We start from the raw sequence: 9,111 nt of genomic DNA on the forward strand, positions 1-9,111 counted from the left end.
TCACCGCAAGATGGGGCTAGAACCAAGCTTATTTTGTACGGGTTTTAGCCTCGTTTCACACTCTCTGAAGAGGAGACATACGTGGTGCTTGTTTTCCCTACACACGTTTGCTGAGCAGCCAAAACAAAGGGAAGTAATGACAAAGTTTCAGAGTTGAACACAAGATTTTATAGGGCAGTTCATGAAGACAAAGCAAAGTACGAGAAAGAAATGTTCAAAGAGCTGGAGTCAGGAAATCAAAAGGCAAAAACTTGCTCAACATTTCTCAAAATGAGGGAACTGAAGAACAAACTCAAGCTTCTAGCTTCAATACTGAAAGATGCTACGGGCAAAACCTTCAATATTCCAGGAAGCATCAAAAGAAAATTAAAGGAGTACTTGCTTCAGCAGCCCATATACTAAAATTGAAATGATACGGAGAAAATTAGCATGGCCCCTTGAGTAAGGATGACACACAAATTCGTGAAGCGGTCCATATTTCTTTGATTGCCACCCACGTGTTTAAATTTGCCTTTTTAAAATAAATTCTTGCCTGTTCTAAAAAAAGAAGAAGAAGAAGAAAATGGAAGGAATGCAGAGTCACTGTATGAAAATGAATTAGCTGACACAGAACTGTTTCAGGAAGTAGCATATGATCAAGAATCAATGGTATCAATAACATACAAATAGAAAAAAAAAAAAGAACCAGTGGTAATAAAGGAAGAAGTTCAAGCTGCTCTTAAGGTATGGGGTGGGGGTGGGGGGGAGAATAAGGCCCCAGGAATATGATACAACAGAAAGTAGAAATTATAAAAAAAATATCATTAATATCACATGCAGGCAAAATCCCGCTATGATTATTTAAAAATGCCAGAAATACAAGCAAGATTTAAAAGTGGCTGTGTGGCACTAGGAAAATCATTGCTGATGTCAGACGGATCTTGGCTGAAAGTAGAGAGTACCAGAAGGATATCTGTTTGTGCTTTACCATCTTTTCATATTTGACTGTGTAGATCACAAGAAATTATGGCTAACATTGAGAAGAATAGAATCCCAGAACATTTGATAGTGCTCATGAGAAAACTACCTAGACTAAGATGTTCTTGTCTGAACAGAGCAAGGGAACACTGCATGGTTCAAAATCAAGAAAGAAGTGTGTTAGACATGTATCCTTTCTCCATACCTTCTCAATCTATATGCAGAACAGATTATTTGAGAAGCTGGACTTTATGAAGAAGAATATAGCATCAAGATTGGAGGAAGACTCATCAACAACCTAACCTACAATATGCAAATGACACAAACTTGCTTGTCAAAAATGAAGAAGACCTGAAATGCTTGTTGCAGAAGATCAAGGACTACAACCCTCAATATGGTTGGCATTTCAATATCAAGAAAAGAAAAATCCTCACCACTGGGACAATAGGCATTGTCATGATAGATGGGGAAAGGATTTAAGTTGCTAATGATTTCAATTTGATCAGATCCACAACCAGTCAAAACCGTTGGCACCAGCAGTCAAGAAATCCAAAGATGACTTACATTGGGAAAACCTGCTGTCGAGGACCTCTCCAGAGTGCTAAAAAACAGTAATGTCAGTATAAACACAAAGATGCACCTGATCCAAACCATGGTGTTCTAAATTGCTTTCTATGCATCTTAAAGCTGGACACTGACTAAGGATGACAGAAGAAGGATCAATGCCTTTCAGATGTGGTGCTGGAGAAGAAAATAAACTCTTCATGGACTACTAAGAGAAAAGGTCTGTCCTGGAGAAAGGGAAACCAGGGTGCTTCTTGGAAACAAGGATGGGAAAACTCTGTCTCATACTTTGGCCATATTGTTTGGAAGAGCCAGTCCTTAGATAAGGACATCATGTTTGAAAGGGTAGAAGGCCAACATTAGAGAGGAAGACCTTGGAGGAGATGGATTGACACAGGGACTGTGACAATGGGGTATAGTGGGTGGGAGCTGATGAGGTTGGTTCAGGATAGGGCAGGGTTCAGAGCCATTGTTCATAGGGTTGCTATGAGTCATAGTCAAGTCGACAGCACATAACAACAACAGGACTCCCTGTTCCTTAAATCAGCAACCCTTCTTCACTTATAAATACATCTGAGCATGATAGGTCGACAGTGCTGATGGAATGTGTCCAATCTTGGTCTGTTTCTTCATTTCTGGCCACATGCCTCCTACTTTGACTCCAGGGGACCCAAGTAGTCACCTCAAGTAAACATACTCACCAGCCCCTTTTCAGGTCCTGGAAGGGGCTCTGATGGGCACCAATTTTGTGCTGCATCAGAGCCCAAACAGCTTGTTCCAGTTTTCTTTTGTTTATCTTTCTTTTAATGTCAATCTCTTCATCCAAAAATTCAAGGTGGATCTATAGATCTATTCAAATGTAAATCCCCTCAGAGTACTGGTTGGGACCTAATCTTCCCAGGCTAAGCTCTGTGCCCTTTACCAAAGTCTACTACTTTATATAACCATAAAGTTTTATTCTCTAAGTACCCAAATATTGAAGTATTACCTCCTTTCTGAAAAAAAACTAAAAACAAAACAAAAACCCATAAAAATAATACAAAACAAACAAAACAACCAAACCCACTAACAAAAACTCAAAAACCTGAAGAATTGAAATAATTCCTATTATAGGAACTAAGAGAAAGGATCATTTAAATAGATAAACATATACTATTCCCTTTTAATAAGATTTTGAAATGTCATCTGGGTACCACTTTAAAAATAATATCCCTAACGTTATTTTGGAAGCAAAATGGCATCCACTTCCTTAACAACATGCCTCTGGAAACTCTATGAACTTTGATAAATGACGATAGTTATGGAAAGGCTTCAGGCCTTTTGTTAATAGGGGTTGCTATTTGGGGAAAGGCAGTAGCGGGTAATGGTCACATTGTTCAACACCCACTGGCAAAACTTTTGCTAAGATCAAACAGGTCATGTTAAATAGAACAGCTTAGAAATAAAGCGAATAGGACTAAATAAAAAAACAGGTCACAGGAAGCACCTCATGTACAATACAAAACTAGTTTAATAAAGAATGGAAACACAGGCGACTGTTTCTGGGAGAATACCCAGTTTTGTTTTGTTTTGTTTTCTTTCTTTCCTTCCTTCCTTCCTTCCTTCTTTCCTTCCTTCCTTCCTTCCATCCTTCCTTCCTTCCTTTCTTTTTATTGTATTATTTTTACGTGTACCGTCAAATCAGATCTGACTGGTACAGGAGGAGATTGCCCCCTCCTTCTCAGCAGAGCATCTGGTGGATTTGAACAGCGTACTTCTGGGATTGCAGTGCAGCGTCTTGCCACTAGGCCACCACACCCAGTTCTTTTTAAAAAAGATATTTTATTATTATTATTTTGTGTGTGTACTGTCAAATCATATCTGACTGGTACAGGAGGAGACTGCTCCTCCTTCTCCAGCAGAGCATCTGGTGGATTTGAACGGTGTACCTCTGGGATTGCAGTGCAACTTCTTGCCACCAGGCCACCAGAGCTCCCTAACACCCAGTTCTTGAGGGCCCACTCAGAGTCTTCTCTGGGCCTACACTGCCACTTCCACTTGGGCATGTCTAATGACACAGCCTTGAAGTTTGTAGCCCTGTTGCCTTACTAATGCCACAGTGCCAGGCTGCACCCCAACACCGGCTGGCACATGACAGATGAGTTCATGCTCATGAGAGTCCCAGTTGTCTCCAGTGGGAGACAACTTTTCCAGGTCATGCTTGGCAAATACACTTTTCAGCTTTGCTTCTAAAAGTGACAACCCTTGGAAGACCTTATCCAGGGTAAGCTTCTGGTCCTCAGGCTCTTCTTCTTCAGAAATACATTCTGTAGTCTTCTCTAAGATATCAACCACCTCCACCAAGTCCTTACAGAAACTCTAGATTCCAAACATCTTGGCATCTTCCATACACCTCTGGGTTTGCCTCCTTATGTTTTCTGAATCAGTCACAGTTCTCTGGCATCTCACTGCTAAATCCTGAACTTCCTTCTCCAATTTAACAGCTTTTAGCCTTAAGGTTCGTTTGGCCAGTGATGGTCCAAGATCATCAGGGGTGTCATCAGAGCTCCAGTCTTCATCAATGGCCCTCTGGGTGGCGATGCTGAGAGGATGCAGCGATCCCCTGCTGCAGGTTGTGGCACTGGAGGCCAGAAGGTGCTGCGCCCGCGGCGGGACCGCCCACAAGGACCACGTGGCCATGGTCCCGACCTTGGCTTACCCAAATTCTACTATTTTCAACACGTATTTCTTCAGGGAAAATTCTCCCTTTTAACTTACTCAATTATGTAACTGGAAAAAGGCAGACTTACACTCTTTCCATAATCTAGAATATATCCTAACATTATAACATCTCATTTTACAATATAGCTTAATATTGCTACATGGAAGAAAACATAAATGAGACAGCAATATCAATAAAGTTAAATCAGCAATAACCTTAATAACTTTTAAAATCTATCTTAACATTACTAGAAGGAGCTGTGCTGCGGACCTTAGAGCAGGAAGTTCAAATCCACCAATTACTTCATGCGAGAAAGATGGAAAATCTACACCTGCGCTATTTATTACCTCTGAAAACCCACTGGAGGTATGTATTCAATGGTACATTACAATAACATATGGAACAAACAGCAATATTCATAAAGTGATTTTTTAAAAAAAACTTTAATATATAAACCTTCAAAGAAATTCCTGGTTTCCTCTTCATTCCCTACCGTTAACTTATCTTCAGCACCGCAACACAAAGGCATAAATTCTTCTGTCATCTTTAGTCATTGTCCAGCTCTCTGACGCATAGCAAGTAATTGCCTAGACCATGGCCTGGAACAGGTGTGCACCTTAGTCTCTAGACTGACATTGTTGCTTCTGAGCACTGTCCCAGACAGCATATTTTCCAAGTGCAATTCATCTTTTGATTTCCTGACTGCTGGCGCCAAGAGTGTTGATTGTGGAGCTGAACTTTTCCCCATAAATATCTTGATGGCAAAAAAACCCTGCCAAACAGAGCAAATTATAAGATTATAATCATGCATCAAATGCTGTTTATAAAAAGTCTATCAATACACCATCAACAAATGAATGGATAGAGAAGCTCCGGTATATTCACACAATGGAATACTATGCAGCATTGAAAAACAAGGATCTCATGAAATATTATGAAAATGGATGGACCTGGAAGACATTATGCTGAGTGAAATATCTCAGTCACAAAAAGGACAACTATTGCATAGGGCCACTGTTGTAAAATGGGACTGACATAGGGGTTGAGCAAAGACAGAGAAGGAGGGGAGGAATGATGTATGCTGCATTGAAACAGATGAGGGAGAGAACTGTTTAGGAGGCATATATGATTGGGTGTTGTCATGACAGGAGTCTAGAATGAAGGCTGCACGGTGGAGTGGACTTGGTGGGAGGGATTGCTTGACAATGAGGGAGTTTTTATTTTACTTTTCAAGGAGAAGAGTAAATTGGGGGGTTGGGGAGCAGAGAGAAAAGTACAACAATGAAGGATTAGAAACCCTATATCTCTGCAAACTTTAATTAAAATTAATTTTTAAAAAATTCTATCAATACAACATGCATTTTCTTTGTTTGGTCCAAGAATTCTTCTTGTTGTTGTTGACATGTGCCATTGAGTCTCCTGCAACTCGTAGCCATCCTGTGTACAGCACCTCTGAAGCCTGCCCTGTCTTGAGCCAGTCTCACTGAGTCCAACACACCTATTCCCACTGCCTCAGTTACTATATCAGTCCATCTCATCTGGGGTCTTCCTCTACTGCACTGTCCCTCCACCCTCCCAAGCATGATGTCCTTCTCCAGTGACTGGTCCCCCTGGGCCACATGCCCAAAGTATGTGAGACAGAGCTTCAAAATCCTAGCCTCCAAGGAAAAACTTGGTTTTACCCTCTCCAAGACAGACCTATTTGTTTTCTTGGCAGTCCATGGTTATGTTCAAGACTCTTCTCCGGCACCACAACTCAAAAACATCAGTCCTCAGAATAGAGCAAGGAAACACTGCGTGGTTCAAAATCAGGAAAGGAGTGAATCAGGGATGCATCCTGTCTCCATATCTTTTCAATCTGTATGAAGAACAGATCACTCAGGAGGCTGGGCTTTATGAGAAAGAATATGGCATCAGGATTGGAAGAAGATTCAACAACCTATATTATGCAGATTACTCAACCTTGCTTGCTAAAACTGAGGAAGACCTGAAGCACTTCCTGTAGAAGGTCAAGGACTGCAGTCTTAAATATGGATTGAAGCTCAATATCAACAAGACAGAGTCACCACTAGGCCAACTGGCAGCACCAGGATAGATGGAGAAGAGATTGAGGTTCTTAACAGTTTTCTCTTGCTCAACTCCACATCAACACACTTGTCACCAGCAGACAGAATATAAAAAGACTAACTGCACCGGGGAAATCTGCTGTCAGGGACCTATCCAAAGTGCTAAAGAGCAGTGATGTAAGTCTGGAGACTAAGGTGCACCTGATCCAGGCCATGGTCTTTATAATTACTTGCTATGTATCAAAAGGCATAACGGAAGAATTGATGCCTCTCAATTGTGCTACTAGAGAAGAGTTTTGAACACACCATGAATTGCCAAGAGAACAAGCATGTCTGTCCTGGAGAGAGTGAAAGTAGGCTGCTTCTTGGAAGCAAGGATTTTCAAGCCCTGTCTCACCTATTTGGGGCATGTAACCAGGAGAGACCAGTCCCTGGAGAGTACATCATGGTAGGAAGAGTGGAGGGACAGTGCAGTGGAGGAAGACTCTGATGAGATAGATTGACAGAGTAACTGGGGCAATGGGGGTAAGTGTGTTGGAGACAATGAAACTGCAGATAGTGAAAGGACAGAGTTCGGAGCTATTTGTTGTATACAGTGTCTCTATGAGTCACAGGAGACTAAATGGCACATAACAACAATAATGGTCTTTTGTGTCCAGTTAGATTTGTTCCTATTTCTTCTGTTTTATTTTTTCCTTGTTTACTCTTGAATCATATCAACTGGCACAGGAAGAGATTGCCCCTCCATTTCCAGCAGAGCATCTGGTGGATTTGAACCACGCACCTTCAGGATTGCAGCACAGCTTCTTGCCACTAGGCCACAAGAGCTCCCTTTAACTATTTCATCTTATAAGTGGATGTTGTAATTGGTATTGGTTTTAGTTTCTTTGTGGTGTTTAGAGAATGTCAAGTGATTTTTGTATAGTGATCTTGTATCTTGCCACTTTGCTAACTGGTTATCTAGGTCCAACAGTTTTCTTACTGAGTCTTTTGGGTTTTCTATGTATACTATCTGATCATGTATAAATAGAAATAGTTTTAATCCCTTTTTGATAATTTGGATACCTATTATTTCCATTTCTTCCTTTATTGCTCTAGCTATTACTTTCAATACAATATTTAATAAGAGTGGTGATAGTGGGCATCCTTGACTGGGTCCTGCAAGGGGAGGGCTCTTAATTTCTCTCCATTTAGAGTGATGTTGGCTATTGGCTTTGTATATATGTTTTTAATATGTTGAAGAAATTTCCCTCTATTCCTGTTTCGTTGAACATTTTAATCAAGAAAAGGTGTTGAATGTTGTCAAATGCCTTTTCTGTATTAATTAAGGTGCTCGTGTGATTCTTTACCTTTGTTTTATTGATGTGGTGGATTACATTGGTTGTTTTTCTTGTGATGAACTATCCTGAATACTTGATATGAATCACACTTGGCTAGGGTTCTGTTGAAGATTTTCAACTATGTTCATACAAGATATTGACCTATAGGGATTTGGGGTTTTTTTAGTGGTGTTCTTAGCAGGTTTTGATAGCAGGGTTATGTTTGCTTCATAAAGTGAATCTGGGAGTGTCCCATCTTTTTCTATATTTTTAAATAGTTTACAAGGGATTGGTGACAGTTCTTCTCTGAATGTTTGGTAGAATTCCCCAATGAAGCAGTCTGAGCTGGGAGTTTTATTTGTTGTTGGAGTTTTTAGTTTTATGTTGTTATGAGTTTTTTTATTCCTTGTTCAATTTTTTTTTGTGATGGTTCTGTTCAAGTGTTTTCATTTTGTCTTTTTCATTTATGTAGGGTGTTGAGTTTCTAAGAAATTGTAGAATTTCCTGAATAGTTTGGAATTTGTTGGTATGTAGTTCTTCATACTATTTCATTATTGTCCTTTTTCTTTCTGTTTTATTGCAATGTTATCTGTTTCATTTCTTATTTATTTGTGTCTTCTCTTTTTTTTTATTCATTGCTTTATCAGTTGTATTAAATCTTGAAGAACAAACTCCTGGTTTTGTTGATAGTTTCTATTTAGTTTTATATTTCATTTATTTATGCTCTTATTATTTCCTTTCTCCTGGAGGTTGTGGTATCTGCTCTCTATTCTGGTTGTTGGAGGTGTTGGGTTAAAAAGTTCATTTTGATTCTTTTTTTTCTTTTTAGATATGTCAGTATCACTATAAATTGACCTCTGAGTACTGTTTTTGCTGCATCCCAGAGTTTTTGGTATTTTGTTCTTTTATTCTCATTTGTCCCAAGAAATTTAATTTGATTTTCAATTTCTTCTATTAACCAGAAGTGATCAAGCAAGTTTTTATCTTTTATCCTCTTGCTGATTTCTAATTTTGTAGCACTGTGGCCTGAAAAGATGCTTTGTAGTATTTAATTGGTTTATTGGTTTTAGGGTTTTTTTGTATTTTTAAACTAATCAAGGCTTGTTTGTGACTTAGGATAAGGTCATTTCTGGAGAATGTTCCATATGCTCTGGATAAAAATGTATACTAGGCTCTTCTGGGTGGAGTATCCTTTTCTATGTCTAAGAGGTTGAACCAGTTGACTGTATAGTTTAGTTCTTCTGCAACTTTACTGAGTTTCTTCCTTGTTCTGTCTTTCATTGAGAGAGGTGTAACGAAGTCTCCTGCTATCATTGTGGAGTTGTCTATTACTTCTTCAAGTCTGTTAAGGTTTGGGGCTTGTTATATTACAGCTCTATAATTTGATGCATAATTATAGTGTTGTTCTCTTATTCTATTGATTCTGTAATCATTATGTGACACAATCTTGCTTGCTGAAAGTGAGGAGGACTTGAAGCACTTGCTGTAGGTCAAACACTGCAGC

General features: G+C 39.4%; 1 pseudogene; it reads right to left on the reverse strand.

The window, feature by feature from the left end:
• Positions 1 to 3,522: 3,522 nt before the first annotated feature.
• On the reverse strand, positions 3,523 to 4,209 carry LOC102853290 (annotated as a pseudogene).
• Between the last annotated feature and the right edge of the window lie 4,902 nt (positions 4,210 to 9,111).

Source organism: Elephantulus edwardii, unplaced genomic scaffold (genome assembly GCF_000299155.1).
Source record: "Elephantulus edwardii isolate Elephantulus edwardi_28Jun2011 unplaced genomic scaffold, EleEdw1.0 scaffold00037, whole genome shotgun sequence".
NCBI classification, from domain to species: domain Eukaryota; kingdom Metazoa; phylum Chordata; class Mammalia; order Macroscelidea; family Macroscelididae; genus Elephantulus; species Elephantulus edwardii.